General features: G+C 42.1%; 1 protein-coding gene across 2 annotated transcripts in view; it reads right to left on the bottom strand.

Moving 5' to 3' along the window:
* The window catches only part of BLM (BLM RecQ like helicase), a 97,569-nt gene extending 91,953 nt beyond the window's left edge, over window positions 1-5,616 (bottom strand). For both annotated transcript variants that reach the window (XM_028494966.2, XM_007108339.4), the window contains exon 1: window positions 5,530-5,616. The gene's annotated coding sequence lies outside the window, so the exon portion shown is untranslated. The remainder of the gene's footprint in view (window positions 1-5,529) is intronic.
* Between the last annotated feature and the right edge of the window lie 10,842 nt (window positions 5,617-16,458).

The raw sequence follows: 16,458 nt of genomic DNA, 5'->3' as shown, positions 1-16,458 counted from the left end.
TGCATCCGGAGCCTGTGCTCCGCAACGGGAGAGGCCAAAACAGTGAGAGGCGTGAGTACCACAAAAAAAAAAAAAAAAAAAAAAAAAAAAAAGTATCTAATTTCGCATACGAAATTTTTTTAAAAAGAAAATTAGCAACGAAAAACAAATAAAGGATTAATATTAAAAACACATAAAGTTCCTGTGAACAAATGATCAGGGAGTATAAACACATAGTTCACCAGAATATACACAGACAAAATAATCTCATAGAAAAATGTTCAATTCTTCTAATAATTAATAGCATGAAGCAACATTTCACACCTATTAAACCATGAAGGAGAGTGGAATAATGTGATAATTTACAAGATAAATGACTACAATGGAGACTGAGAAGCTACATGGAATAATTTAAAACTGAAAAAAACTCAGTAAATTATGAGTATATTAGGGTTACAGTAAGAAATCTGCATAGTTAAACTTTAGAAAATTTAAAATTTAAATTTCATGAAAAAATAAAAATAGCTTAAGTGTTTGGAAGACAGGATTATGACTGCAATATTTTTCTTGACATTGAGAATATGGTTCATTAATACATAGGACTTTTTACACAAAGTAAACTCAATAGTTCCTTGCCATTCTAGAGAACAAAGTCTATATGTCATAACACCAAGAACTTCCATTAGTTGATTTCGACTTGTATTTTCACTCTGTGCCAGGGATCGGAGGAGGCACTAGAGGACAGAGATAAGCAAGACATAATTACTTCCTTCAGTGAGCTTCTAGACTAGCAGGAAACAGACATGACAATAAAAAATTACAATGAAGTGGGGTAAGTCCTACAATAAAATCTTTTCTTAAGTCTTATGGCTTCCCAGATGAAGGTAAAACTCAGGAAAATCAAAGAGCAGTTTTCCAAAGAACACTGAATTGGATCTTGAAGGACAACTGGAACCTTCCAAACAGGGTGGAGGTTGTGAAGGGTAGTCTACGCACTATTCATGCAAAGACTGAGGTAGACTAGCAGGTGGTTAGAGGAGACTGCTCAAAAGCCTCATGTATCATGCTACAGGCAATGGAGACCCACAGGGGCTTTTGGCATTTAGCTCCCCCAAATATTCTACAATTACACTGGACCTCTTTTTCTACCCTTCCTTCCCTTAAAAGGAATATATACAGAATATAACCCAAAGCAATATACAGATGTAATGCAATCCCACAACATTTTTTCACAGAATTGGAACAAATAATCCTTAAATTCACATGGAATCATGAAAGACCCTGAAGTGCCAAAGCAATCTTGAGAAGAAAGAACAAAGCTGAAGGTACTGCCCTCCCAGACGTCAGACTATACTACAAAGCTACAGTAATCAAAACAGCATGGTACTGGCACAAGAACAGACACATAGATCAATGCAACAGAATAGACAGCCCAGAAATAAAACCCACACACCTATGGTCAATTAATCTACAATAAAGAAGGCAAGAATATACAATGGACAAAGGACAGTCTCTTCAACAAGTGGTGTCGGTAAACAAAAAACCCAATCAAAAAATGCGCAGAAGATTTAAATAGACATTTTTCCGAAGAAGACATACAGATGGCTAACAGGTACATGAAAAGATGCTTAACACTGCTAATTATTAGAGAAATGCAAATCAAAACAACAATGAGATATCACCTCACATCTGTCAGAATGGCTGTCAACAAAAAGCCTACAAATAACAAATGCTGGGGAATTCCCTGGGGGGGGGGGTTTATAGAGTTCAAAACCAAGCAAAACTGCACTACATTACTTACAGGTTGCACATATGGGTAAATTAAGAAGACAAGAGAATTATTATTACAAAAAACAGGAAAACAGTTATCTCTAGTGTAGGGAGGAGGTTATGATGAGGGAAGCACACTTCTGGGGTACTAGTAAGTACCCCAGATTTCTTGATTTGGATGACAGTTACATGTAATTATAATTTTATGATTATTCTTTACATTTATATAATTTTAATGTAAAATTAAACTTTATAATTTTTCTTTATTATTATTATTATTATTTTTTTTTTTTATGGTACGCAGGCCTCTCACTGCTGTGGCCTCTCCCATTGTGGAGCACAGGCTCCGGACGCGCAGGCTCAGCGGCCGTGGCTCACGGCCTATCTGCTCCGCAGCATGTGGGATCCTCCCGGACCGGGGCACGAACCCGTGTCCTCTGCATCAGCAGGCGGACTCTCAACCACTGCGCCACCAGGGAAGCCCTATAATTATTTTTATATATATATATTTATACACACACACACACACACACACACACACACACACACTATGTAGTTTTAAAAATGTATCTAGGGCTTCCCTGGTGGCACAGTGGTTGAGAATCTGCCCGCAGATGCAGGGGACACAGGTTCGTGCACCGGTCCGGGAAGATCCCACATGCCGTAGAGCGGCTGGGCCCATGAGCCATGGCCACGGAGCCTGTGCTCCGCAACGGGAGAGGCCAAAACAGTGAGAGGCGTGAGTACCACAAAAAAAAAAAAAAAAAAAAAAAAAAAAAAAAGTATCTAATTTCGCATACGAAATTTTTTTAAAAAGAAAATTAGCAACGAAAAACAAATAAAGGAATAATATTAAAAACACATAAGTGGTTAGGAGTGTAAATATACTTATCTTACATACTTTGAAAATTTACTGTATTTGGTATAATAGGATTTGTTCTTACTAAGGCTTATAAAATACCATTGCAACCTCTAGTTTTTTGTATTTTTAAAATTATGTGGGACTTCCCTGGTGGCGCAGTGGTTAAGAATCCAACTGCCAATGCAGGGGACGTGGGTTCGTGTCCTTGTCCAGGAAGATCCCACATGCTGGGGAGCAACTAAGCCGGTGCGCCACAACTACTGAGCCCACGTGCCACAACTACTGAAGCCCATGTGCCTAGAGTCCGTGCTCCGCAACGAGAAGCCACTGCGATGAGAAGTCCAGTCCGTGCACTGCAACGAAGAGTAGCCCCCGCTCGCTGCAACTAGAGAAAGCCCGCACGCAGCAACAAAGACCCAATGTAGCCAAAAATAAATAAATAAATAAATAAATTTTTAAAAAATTATGTAATTAATACTATGAATAGTAACAATCCCAAATGTGCAAATGTAAAAAGACATAAAAGGATATATAGTGAAGTCATTCCCATGACTTCTTCCCCCATCGACCGGTTTCCATTCCCCAACAGGTATCCATGATTATTAGTTTCTTACTTATCAGAAAATAAGTGGAGGTTGTGGAGGGTAGTCTACGCACTACTCATGCAAAGACTGAGGTAGACTAGCAGGTGGTTAGAGGAGACTGCTCAAAGGCTTCATGTATCATGCTACAGGCAATGGAGACCCACAGGGGCTTTTGGCATTTAGCTCCCCCAAATATTCTACAATTACACTGGATCTCTTTTTCTACCCTTCCTTCCCTTAAAAGGAATATATACAGAATATAACCCAAAGCAATATACAGATGTAATGCAATCCCACAACATTTTTTCACAGAATTGGAACAAATAATCCTTAAATTCACATGGAATCATGAAAGACCCTGAAGTGCCAAAGCAATCTTGAGAAGAAAGAACAAAGCTGAAGGTACTGCCCTCCCAGACGTCAGACTATACTACAAAGCTACAGTAATCAAAACAGCATGGTACTGGCACAAGAACAGACACATAGATCAATGCAACAGAATAGACAGCCCAGAAATAAAACCCACACACCTATGGTCAATTAATCTACAATAAAGAAGGCAAGAATATACAATGGACAAAGGACAGTCTCTTCAACAAGTGGTGTCGGTAAACAAAAAACCCAATCAAAAAATGCGCAGAAGATTTAAATAGACATTTTTCCGAAGAAGACATACAGATGGCTAACAGGTACATGAAAAGATGCTTAACACTGCTAATTATTAGAGAAATGCAAATCAAAACAACAATGAGATATCACCTCACATCTGTCAGAATGGCTGTCAACAAAAAGCCTACAAATAACAAATGCTGGGGAATTCCCTGGGGGGGGGGGTCCAGTGGTTAGGACTCCACACTTCCATTGCAGGGGGGCACGGGTTTGATCCCTGGTTGGGGAACTAAGATCCCACAAGCCGTGGGGTGCAGCCAAAAAAAAAAAACCCAAAAAACAAATAACAAATGTTGGAGAAGAAGTGGAGAAAAGGGAACCCTTGTACACTCTTAATGGGAATGGTGCAGCCACTATGAAAAACAATATGGAAGTTCCTCAAAAACTGACAACTGAACTAACATTTGATCCAGAAATTGCACTTCTGGGTATATAACCAGAAAAAATGAAAACACGAATTCAAAAAGATACATGCACCATATTTCTCCTACTAGACTACAGCTACTTTCTGACAACAGCCTGGCTAACTAAATGTTGGCTCAACTTAATACTATTTACTATTCCTCACACAGAATACTCTATCTCCCGCCTTCTCCAATTTCTGGTCTCTCACCCAGTCTCTCTCATTAGTGCCCCTTCATCTTGACAGGCACACAGGAATGCTATTTATCCACGCTGGTGGCACCAGGAGCTCTCAGGTACCTGCTCCATCTCAGGCCACTAGGTGTCCAAAGTGCCAAGTAACCTAAGGGCAGGTGAGGGGTACGGATGAAATCCCCATGTTGTGCAAGATGTTCTGGAGTCAGGCAGTTCTCAGTTCAAATCCTATTTCTAGCATTTAATCACCAAATGCCCTTTCATCACAGAGACAATTGTTTGTGCTTCAGAGTCTCCACGTATAAAATGAGAACAATCTTATCCAGTTCTCTGGGTGGTTATAATAGAACCCTTACTATGTTGTCAAGTACTCTTTGAAGCACTTATTGCATATATTAAGTCGTTCAATAATAACAAAAACTCCAGGACTCCCTCATATGACAAAAGGAAACTGAGGCACTTTAAGTAACAGTTGGATAGTCACATAGCTAGTACGTGCAGAAGCCGGCTTCCGAACTCAGGCAATCTGATACAGTCTGTGTCCTTACCCATTTCCCTTTGCTGGGGTATTGCGAAGCTACAACTGTAAGGTAAAGGGGTGCCGGGCAGATGTCACACAATAGATACTAAGAATACACGCAGCCTGGCTCATGATTGTGGAAAGCCATAGAAAAAGTACAGAGCTTTGGTCATCCCTCGGGAGGGAAATGGGGGTAGTGCCAGAAATCTGGGAAGTGACTGTTCTGTGCCAGGCATCTTGGTAGGCACTGGAGTACACGAACAAGAACATACTGGGTGCTAGGCCGGTTCTGCCACCGACGCCCTGGGACAGCCTGGCAAAGCTTGCCCCCGCCCCCAGGCCTCTGTTTCCCCATCTGAGGATCTATGTGCGTCTGTGCTCTCCTCCCATGCTGTTCGCCAGACGAGAGGACTCAGCGGGCCTAGCCGAACCGGGGAGGACAACGGGAGGAACCGGAGAGGCCTCCCTCTCCGGCCCCGGGCCGCGTGGCCAGGAGCGGGGCTGGGACAGGCGGACGGGCCCATAAGTCAGCGTGCGCCGGCACTCACCTCTCCCACAGTCTCGAAGCGGGCGGAACCACGATCCAAACTCCCCGCGCCGCAGCCGCGCCCCGACGCCGCGCGCCAGCTCACTTCACGCCGGAAGTCAGCAGATTCCGATTGGCTGCGTCCTGAAGAAGCCGACCAATACCGTCGCCCCGTGGCACCTTTCCCCGCCCCCGTGGGCTGCTGGGACGGGGTCTCTGTCAGGGTCTGAGAAGGAAGGGCACGTATTCCCAAAGCCCAATCAGAGCCCGGAATGCAAGGTCAGATGACTACGGTTGAACCCAGGGCTTCCGGGGCTGGTGGGCTTCTTTGTTTTCAGTATGTTACGTGGTGTCGGTGAAGACTGAAGTAAAGTACGCACCTAGAACTGGACCGTGGCGGGATTGAAAACCCCGGAGTTTAAGCGAGGCTGAGATTCACTAGTTCCCACAGACCAGGCCAAGGCTCTACACGCCGATCTCTTTGGTTCTGACCGTCTGTCTCTGAGGCTTTGGCTGGCTGTCCTCTCCACCCTCCTTGTAACGCTGGCCTCTGCCCCACCCTTTCTCTTCTAAATGAGCAAATGGAAATTGTCATTGACGGAGAAAGGGGTATCAAACTCAGATGCCTCTGGGGACGTGTGCAGTACCTGAGGTTCCAGCTGATTGTTTCCACGAGGGACTGTGGGCCCTGTGATGCCAGATCTTTCTTTTCTTCCTTCATTTATTTCTCTTTTAAGAAAAACTTAAAATCTGCTTCTGCCCTGTTTTGTGTGTGATATCTGCCGTTTTTTAAATGTTACAAAAACAAAACCGAACGGTGCAGCCAAACAGAACGCATCGCTGTTAAATTACTCTCTGTAGGAAAAAGCAAAAGCAGAGTAAGTTAAGCAGACTTTTAATAGCAAAAAAGGCCACATAGGAAGCAGGATAGGGACAAAGCCCAGGTGTGAATAATTTACCAAAAGAATAAAGCCTCTAACATTTAGACACAAAGGGTACACAAACTATAAGAATGCTGACCCATGTTATGGAGGCACCTAGGATGGCAGATTTATACGCACACAATGAAAGGTATGGAGCCCAAAAGAATCAGATATTCCAGAAGGGTGTGCTAGACGGCACCTTGTTTTTCACTGGATACTCAGTAATGTTTTTTAGACCATTTCAAAGTTTTTCACAGTTTTCTTCTACATTACACAGTAAAAAGAGAATGAACTACTGGTACACAAACAGATGAAGCACACAGATACTATGTTCAGGATAAAAAAAGGCAGACAAAAAAGAGTATATACTGTATGATACCAGCTTACTCTGGGGGCAGAGGTAGACGGCACCTTGTTTTTCACTGGATACTCAGTAATGTTTTTTAGACCATTTCAAAGTTTTTCACAGTTTTCTTCTACATTACACAGTAATAAAAGAGAATGAACTGCTGGTACACAAACAGATGAAGCTCACAGATACTATGTTCAGGGTAAAAAAAGGCAGACAAAAAAGAGTATATACGGTATGATACCAGGTTACTCTGGGGGTAGATAGACTAGATAGACTTAGTAAGGTAAGGCTTTCAGAAGGTGTGCTGATACCTGCGAGATATTAAATAACAGGTATGATTTGAAGGCAAAGGCCATGAAACAGGAAAGAGTAAGTAAGGTACTTTTGAGAAACTGTCAGGAAAAGGGGAAATAGAGAGAAATGGTACACGAGAGGAAACAGACAACAGACCTCAAGTTTGGACTTCACTCTGAAGGTAAATGGCAATTGTTGGATTTGGGGGCAAGTGGGATAGGGAGAGCCTTATGTACTAATCTTAAGTAAAATCAATGATTTTACATATACTATATATATATGCCATATATATATGTATCTCCACCACCCAAATCAAGTTATATACCATTTCCAGCACCCCATAAGTTTCTCTTGTGGAGCTTCCTTTGTGGAGTCTACCTCTGCCCCCAGAGTAAGCTGGTATCATACAGTATATACTCTTTTTTGTCTGCCTTTTTTTATCCTGAACATAGTATCTGTGTGCTTCATCTGTTTGTGTACCAGTAGTTCATTCTCTTTTATTACTGTGTAATGTAGAGGAAAACTGAAAAACTTTGAAATGGTCTAAAAAACATTACTGAGTATCCAGTGAAAAACAAGGTGCCGTCTAGCACACCCTTCTGGAATATCTGATTCTTTTGGGCTCCATACCTTTCATTGTGTGCGTATAAATCTGCCATCCTAGGTGCCTCCATAACATGGGTCAGCATTCTTATAGTTTGTGTATGGTCTAAAAAACATTACTGAGTATCCAGTGAAAAACAAGGTGCTGTCTAGCATACCCTTCTGGGATATCTGATTCTATGAGGGCTCCATACCTTTCATTGTCTTTGAGGTAAAGAATAACTCTGTTAGTTTTTTTAAAGACCTATTCTTGTGTATAGAAATGCAAATTGTGTTCAAGGGGATGTATTTTATTATTGCACTGTGGGTTTGATCAGTTCTGCCAGGTTTTGCATCTATTTGTAAAGCATTTCGTTAGTCCTCATTTGAATATATATGTGCATGAGATACTTTGAATTTTCCTCTGAACTTTGTAATATCTTTCTGGGTCTCTCATTAATTAATGACTTAAATAAAACCTTTGACACATTCATTTTATATCTGTGTGAGTCATGATTATACTAGATTTTTAAAATTATTCTTTAACAAGAGTATGCAATTGTATGAACACACCACAGTTTATTAATCCATTCATCTACTGATGGGCATTTGAGTTTTTTCCCTTTGCCTATTATAAAGCCGCTATGGACGTTTTTGTATAGGTCTTTTTGTGAATATATGCATTAATTTTTCTTGGGTAAGTATCCAGGAATGGGATTTCTGGGTCATAGGGTAACTGGTAAAAATGGACTTGTTTTCAAAGTGATTGTACCATTTTACACTCCCACCAACATTGTATGAGTTTCTTATTTTCTGCATCCTTGCCAACACTTGGAATTGTCAGTCTTTTCCATTTTAGCTATCTGTAGATATTCTATGGTATCTCATTGTGGTTTAATTTACCATAGGTTTTTTTTTTTTTAAACAAGTTTTTAAAAATATTTTATTTATTGATTGATTGATTTTTGGCTGTGTTGGGTCTTCATTTCTATGCGAGGGCTTTCTCTAGTTGGGGCGAGCGGGGGCTACTCTTCATCACGGTGCGTGGGCCTCTCACTGTCGCGGCCTCTCTTGTTGCGGAGCACAGGCTCCAGACGCGCAGGCTCAGTAGTTGTGGCTCACGGGCCCAGGTGCTCCGCGGCATGTGGGACCTTCCCAGACCAGGGCTCGAACCCATGTCCTCTGCATTGGCAGGCAGATTCTCAACCACTGCGCCACCAGGGAAGCCCTACCATAGGTTTTTATGAGGGAAGGGACTGAACAGAAAGCTCTTTCTGGCTGTTATGTAGAGAATGATATTTGTACACCAAAGCTCATAGCAGCATTATTCACAATAGTCAAAATGTGGAAAGAAACCAAGTGCAGATGAGTGGATAAACAAATGTGGTATATACATGCAATGGAATATTATTTGGTCTTAAAAAGGAATGAAATATATGCCACAACATGAATTAACTTCAAAGACATTATGCTAAATGAAATAAGCCAGTCACAAAAAGACAAATATTTTATGATTCTACTTATGTGAAGTACCTAGAATTCAGAGAAAGAACGCAGAATAACGGTTACTAGGATTTGGGGGTGAGGGGGTGTCATAAGGAGTTACTGTTTAATAGGTAGTGTTTCTGTTTGGGGTGATGAAAAAGTTCTTGAGATGGATAGTGATGATGGTTGCATAACAATGCGAATGTAATTAATGCCACTGAACCGTACATTTAGAAATGGTAAAATTTATATCACATACACTTTAACGCACACACACAGATGCACATACATGCACAAACCTGGTGTTCCAGTTCTGAGAACTCAGCAGTGGCAGCTCCTGTCTCAACTATAACTGCAGAATTTTAATTTATGGAAGTGACTGAGTGACAGTACGGAGAGAAGTGATGCCATTGAAAGGAGAATTTATTACTTATGTTTCCCAAGAAGAGGAGGCACACCACATGTGGCCACATGGGGAAGCATCAGGTTTGGTCAGGAGGCAGAAAGGAGCAAGGGGAAAGCCAAAGTCAGAGCCTTTACTGGGGTTTCTGCAGGAAAGGCAAGCTATAGCAGGGAAAATAGCTTAGGATTGGCTAGTTTAAATAATTCTTTTGAACTGTGGGGGACAGGAACTGTTCCTAGATGTCTGGTACCTGGCCTTGGGTTGATTTAGGGCAGGGGAAATATTGACATGTTGTGTGGGATTAGATGAAGGAGGTGGCTGTGGATATGAACTCGAGATTGGTTGGAGAGTGTGTAATATGACTTGCATGCTCACAAAAGCAGGATTGCAGGGGAGATGTAAACAACTTTGGTTATTAATTTGGCCCTGTGGTTAATAGATGTCAAAAGGCTAAATATATAATCTAAGAAAACACAAAAACAATTGGCCCTGTGGTTATCTGGCATCACTTTAAGAAACTTTGGGGTGATTATAAGGAGACTTTTAGGGAGTGAGGCATAGGATATCTTAAACGATACAGGAAACATTTTATTATGCAAGTAGAAAGGAGGAACACAGGTAGAAGTATAAGGAGTGCTTCTAGGTCAGTCCATAACTGACTGGAAAAACTGGTTTTCCATTTATATGGCATTAGGCAAGAAAATAGATCTGAAATTTCAGGAGTCTCTAATAATATTTTGGTGGAGTTGTACAGTTTGTTAAAAGTATGAGTGACAATAACGTCTTGGTGTATTTCTTGGGTCAGGCAGTTATGTTGTGGGAGGGTATGAGCTGATAATTTAGCAAAGTGTATGTAAAGATTAGTGGTATTGTGTGTAACCAAGGGGAAGGAGAGGTCATGTTCGAGATGCAGAGCACAAGTAGGACACAGCACTGGGGAGTGAGTGGTCTTCTCCCCAAGGGGTCAACGGGTTGACTGACATGAGGGAGGTGCCTTCTGGGGAAAGTAATAATCTCTATAATTTTTAGAATGGCACAGATAGTCATTATCTCCACCAAATTTCCCTTTAGGCATAGGAGTTTAGGGATGTACGTTTTGGCAGAGAACAAGGGATATACCAGAGTCACAAGCTAAGCAGACAGCAAGCTCAGAAACAGAATATCTGATATCAAAGGAAGAAAAGCAAAACTGTACTGTGTCCAATTTTTACCTTAGGAGAGGCCATCCATGGGCATCACTGGGGTGGAGGTTTCAGTGTCCAGGTGAAGTCATCTCTAGCACAGGAGGGCAAATCATTCCCAAAGGTGAGGTCTTGAGTTGGGATGATGGCATCTCCAGTGGTGAACTCCTGGGCCAGGGCAATGTCATCTGGGATATGGGACTTGGGGTATCCTTTTTAAGTGGGCATCCACTCAGGTTAGTGTGGATCTTAGCATTTGCCACGCTTGGTTGAAACAATGGAGCTTGGAGAATTTGGCCCATGGATTGTAAACGAATGAAAGTGCCCCAACTTTCTGTAATCAACAGAAAGTGTACAGCTGCACTTGTTTTTTTGCTTTGTTTATGGTGGAAGTTTAGGTTCAGCTGGGTCCCATATCAGGCAAGCAGCTGCCTGGCCCGTCGGACAATCTATGGTTAATGGGTCTCAGCAGAGTAGGAGCCTAGACCTGGCCTCCAGCCATTATGGAATGCAGACAGGATTGAAAATTTGCAGATAGGTTAAAGGCCAGGGGCAACATAGAGACACATTTAGAGGTTTATTTCCTGGGCTGGAATCTTAAAAGGAGTTATTTTAAGAGACCATTAGTTCTCTCAGTTAAACTGGCTATTTAGGTCCTATTAAGGACATGCAGTTCTATTGAATGCCTTGTCCAAGAGCCAAGCATTGTGTATTTTGAAAAGTGAAATGTGTGTCTTGGTTACTACCAGTAACGTCTGTAACCCCAAAGGGAATAAGGAGGGTCCTGACAAGGCCTTGTATTGAGGCCTCAATACATGTAGAGACATGTGTGATTTTGATTTATATTTTGGGTATCTATGAGGTAAGAGATTCCCAGAGTCTTTTACCTTGGAAGGGACAGTTTTTACATAATAGCCAAATAGTTTATAATAAATGTGAAGGTGGGACAATTTGTTGGCCAGAGCATCCAGTGTGAAGATGACTGCCTAAAGTTTGGCCAACCGTGTTGACCTTTGGGTCCCATCCTTCATCAGGGACATCCAGGTTAAGGGATGGAAAGCAGCAATATTCCATGGAGCTCCATTATATATGATGGTTAGCAGTGCCATCTGCATCGTCTACAAACTCGCATTGCTGTTCACTCAGTTAATGCCAATGGGCTTCTCAGGGAGCCAAGGGGTCTCAGAGTGGGGAGACTTCCTTCAGCACCATGGCATCTGGCAAGGGACTGAAGACAGGGGAAGCCACCCCCAACCCCCTGCAGGTGGAATATGCCAGAGGGCCCACGTTTGGTTCCATCCTGTCTTAGGGAGGACTCTGTAGCTGTGCTGAGCTTGTGGGATGCAGTGTCCATGACCCAAAGCATAATGGGTAGCTGCGTACAGAGGGTCACGGTCTTGCGGGTCTGTGAGAGACTCTAGTTCCCGGACAGTCCAGTATGTAGCCTGCTATCTGTTGTTTTAATAGTGTACAGCATGAGGCTAAGATGGGTAGTTTCTTGCATCACAAACTCTCGGGCAACTTACGGCCATCAAAAGTGGTGTAGATACAGATGAACCTATTTGCAAAGCAGAAATAGAGACACAGACGTACAGAACAAACGTACGGACACCAAGGGAGGAAGCAGGGGTGGGATGAATTGAGAGACTGGCATTGACATATATACAACTACGTATAAAATAGGTAACTAATGAGAACCTACTGTATAGCACAGGGAACTCTACTCAGTGCTCTGTAGTGACCTAAATGGGAAGGAAATCCAAAAAAGAGGTGATATATGTATACATAGAGCTGATTCACTTTGCTGTACAGTAGAAACTAACACAGCAAAGTTTACAGCGTCGTAAAGCAAATATACTCCAATTAAAAAAAAAAAAAGTGGTGTAGAGACACCAGGAGACATGAGAAGAGGTTGCCAAAGACTACAGTGAAGGAGTTTCTGAGGGCACTAATGGAAGTGTCTGCTGATTTGGAAGTAAAATTTGTAAATACACTGCCACCGGATGCAAAAAGGACTAAAAAATGTTGGACTTATATGTCCATAAAGAGTGTGTTAAATGAGTCTCATTGGAGGAGGATGTCATCAATATAATGCCATACCTGTGCTCCTGGAGAAAGGTGAACACAGTGAAGATCGTGTTGCAAAGATTGTATGTGGTGGCAAAACTGTTGAGGTACCCCATGCCTGGAAAAGGTATCTTGTGTCCTTTCAGAAGTGAAGGCAAACTGCAGCTGAAAGGCTGTTGAAACAGGCATACAAGAGAATGTTTTTAACCAAATTTATAAGAGCAAAATATTTATTAGTTGGATAGAGTCCATAATTTTAATAGTATCGGATATTGGGTATGGGGGCCCTAATGGCTGGGACCAGAGCATTAATGTTGTAGTAATCCACAACGAGGCACCTGTTATGAACTGAATGTTTGTGTCCTCCCCAGATTTACATGTTGAAGATACAACCGTCAATGACTGTACTTGGAGATAGGGCCTTTAAGAAGGTAACTAAGGTTAAATGAGGGCATAAGGGTGGGCCCCTAATCCAAAAGGACTGGTGACTTTAGAAGAAAAGGAAGAGAGAAATACCTCTCCCTCTGTCTACCATGTGCAGCCACGGCAAGAAGGCTGCTATCTACAAGCCAGAAAGAGAGGCCTCACCAGAAACTGAATCAGCCAGCACCTTAACGCTTGACTTCCCAGCCTCTAGAATTTTTTTAAAAATTTATTTATTTTTGGCTGGGTTGGGTCTTTGTTGCTGCGCGTGGGCTTTCTCTAGCTGCGGTGAGCAGGGGCTACTTTTTGTTGTGGTACACGGGCTTCTCATTGTGGTGGCTTCTCTTGTTGCGGAACACGGGCTCTAGGCATGCGGGCTTCAGTAGTTGTGGCACATGGGCTCAGTAGTTGTGACTCACGGGCTTAGTTGCTCCACGGCGTGTGGTATCTTCCTGGACCAGGGCTCAAACCCGTGTCCCCTGCATTGGCACCAGCCTCTAGAATTTTGAGAAAATAATTTTCTGTTGTTTAAGTCACCCAGTCTGTGTTATTTTGTCTTGACAACCCAAGCTAACTAGTACAGCATCCTTTATTTTTTCCCACCAGAAACAGGCAAAGTTGGGCTATCAAACGGAAAAGCAGTGGGAACAATCACTTCTTTATTAATTAGGTTTTATATAATAAGTTTTAATCCTTGAAGGCCCTCTTTTAACTTACAATGGGCCATATTAACTATTTTAACTAAGGGGTCTGTGGAGTCCCATTGTATCAAGCCAATTTGTAATGGCCAAAGATTTAATTTTAATTCAGTATTCATTGTGTTAGAGTGTGTGTGCCCAATGTGAGATATTTTTAGAGCAATAGGTATTATGACTATGGGAAACTTGGGTAAGGCTGTAGTTAAAGGCTATTTTTTCCTCTATTTTAGGTTTAGCTCCTTTTCTAAGATTATAGGGGGTACAATGTTTAAATTTAGTGGGATCCCCAGGTATAACTATAATTTGAGCTCCAGTATTGATTAAGTCTATAAAGTTTTCTCAGTTGATACCTTTTAGCAAATGCTAAAGTTAATTTAGAACCAAGGTTGCAGATGCACAAAAGCCAATCAGCACCCTTTTTAATCTTTTTGTGATAAATTCTTTTAATATATACATTTTTACGTATAAATTTTGGATTTCCAATTGAGTCAAATTAAAGACCTATTTTAATTTAGTTAGATATCATATATACATATACATCTATTATGTATTAGTTAAAATATTTTATATATACACAAAAATTTTTTAGTAATCTTTAATTTTCTCCTCCTGTTGTCTAGGGTTTTGTTTTCTTTTCTCTATTCCCTGCTCACCCTTTTTTCTCCTGTTTTAGGCTTTTAGCTCCCTGAAGCCAGTGGGTTTTAGTTTCTGCTTTAAGGGGAAAGAGGGAGGGAAAGGGCCCAGTACCTCTAGACAGCAGCCTCCTCTGTCCCCTTCTCAACATCCCCTACTTTTTTCCCCTCTTAAACAAAATCTTTTAGAACAGCTGAACAGCTGTATCTTTAGGTGGATAACGTCCCACTCGCCAAGTTTTTCTTTGTCTCCTGTCTCTGACCATTTCCCCCACTTTTTTTGAGTGTTTACCTGTAAACTGCTGGTTTGAATAATTCCAGCAGGATTTGGGGTGTAGGGGCTGTCCCTAGATGTCTAGTACCTGGCCCTGGGTTGACTCAGGGAAGGAGAAATATTGACATGGTGTGTGGGATTACATAAAGGAGGTAGTTGTGGGAATGGATCCGGGATTGGTTGGAGCATTTGTTATACAACTTTACCTGCTCGCGAAAGCAGGATCCCAGGGCAGATGTAAAGAACTTTGGCTGTTAGTTTGGCCCTGTGGTTAACAGACATGAAATAGACAAGTACAGAATCTAAGAAAACAGAGAAGCCCCTCTTCACCTTGCGGCATTTTCCAATTGGCCAGTGCTACGAGCCATGTGTGGCCTCAGCTATACACGTGTTAGGCATAAAACAGCAGCTTCTAGGCATGAAAGAGCCAAAAACAACAAAAGAGCACCTTTTGCAGTAGACATCTGCTGCTTCCAGCTGTGATGGACCTTCCACTCATAGCACCTTGATATCCCTTTGGAGGACCACCCTGCTTCCCAACTCCTGATCCAGGTGACTCACGCCATTGTCGGACTGACTTCTGTCAACCTAGGGCTCCAGAGGTGGTCATGTGACTTGGGCCTGGCCAATCAGCATCACCCTCCCAGCCTGGCCTCAGTAATTGGTTCAGAGATGGGTCTGTGATTCCAGCTAGTCCAATGGCAGCTCTCCCTAAGACTTGCTAGGGTTCACTGGGAACATGGCCGGTGTGCCTTATTTGGTGGGGTTATCGAATTGTCAGGATGTCATCCTGAAGCTGGGACTGGGAGGGAAGCTCCATGTGGAAGAGCGGTGGATGCTAGCCTGAGAGTGAAGCCACCACAGAGGAGAGTGCAGGCAAGACTGGGAAAGAAGCTGGGTTGTGATATGATTGTCTGCGGCCCTGGATACTGCCATGCTATTAGCCATGGACTTTTCAGTTACACGAGATGACAAATTCCCTTTCATGTTTGAAAACAAAAAAAAATTGCAAAGTGTAAAAGAGTAGGCATAGTATACTACTGTTTGTGTAGAAAAGGAGGGGAGAAAAGGAGTTTCTTACTTATCACCTATCTATGGGGGTTTAGGGTTAATTGTGGTGGTGGTGTGGGGTGTGGGATTGTTTTAAGTTTTGGTGGCTCATTTTTAGGTTTAATAGTGTTTTTGATTTATTTAAGGGGAATATTGGTTGTATTTGGTTATACTACAGCTATGGCTACCGAGCAGTATCCTGAAGTTTGGGTTTCTAATAAGGTTGTATTGGGGGCATTTCTTTTAGGATTAATGGTGGAGTTTTTGGTAGTGCTATATGTGTTAAAGGGTGAAGAGGTGGAGGTGGAGGATTGCATTACATCTGTATATTGCTTTGGGTTATATTCTGTATATATTCCTTTTAAGGGAAGGAAGGGTAGAAAAAGAGGTCCAGTGTAATTGTAGAATATTTGGGGGAGCTAAATGCCAAAAGCCCCTGTGGGTCTCCATTGCCTGTAGCATGATACATGAAGCCTTTGAGCAGTCTCCTCTAACCACCTGCTAGTCTACCTCAGTCTTTGCATGAGTAGTGCGTAGACTACCCTCCACAACCTCCACTTATTTTCTGATAAGTAAGAAACTAATAA

This window comes from Physeter macrocephalus, chromosome 11 (genome assembly GCF_002837175.3).
Source record: "Physeter macrocephalus isolate SW-GA chromosome 11, ASM283717v5, whole genome shotgun sequence".
NCBI classification, from domain to species: Eukaryota; Metazoa; Chordata; class Mammalia; order Artiodactyla; family Physeteridae; genus Physeter; species Physeter macrocephalus.
The sequence above is the reverse complement of the archived record's forward strand: the minus strand, read 5'-3'. Positions and strand labels throughout refer to the sequence as shown.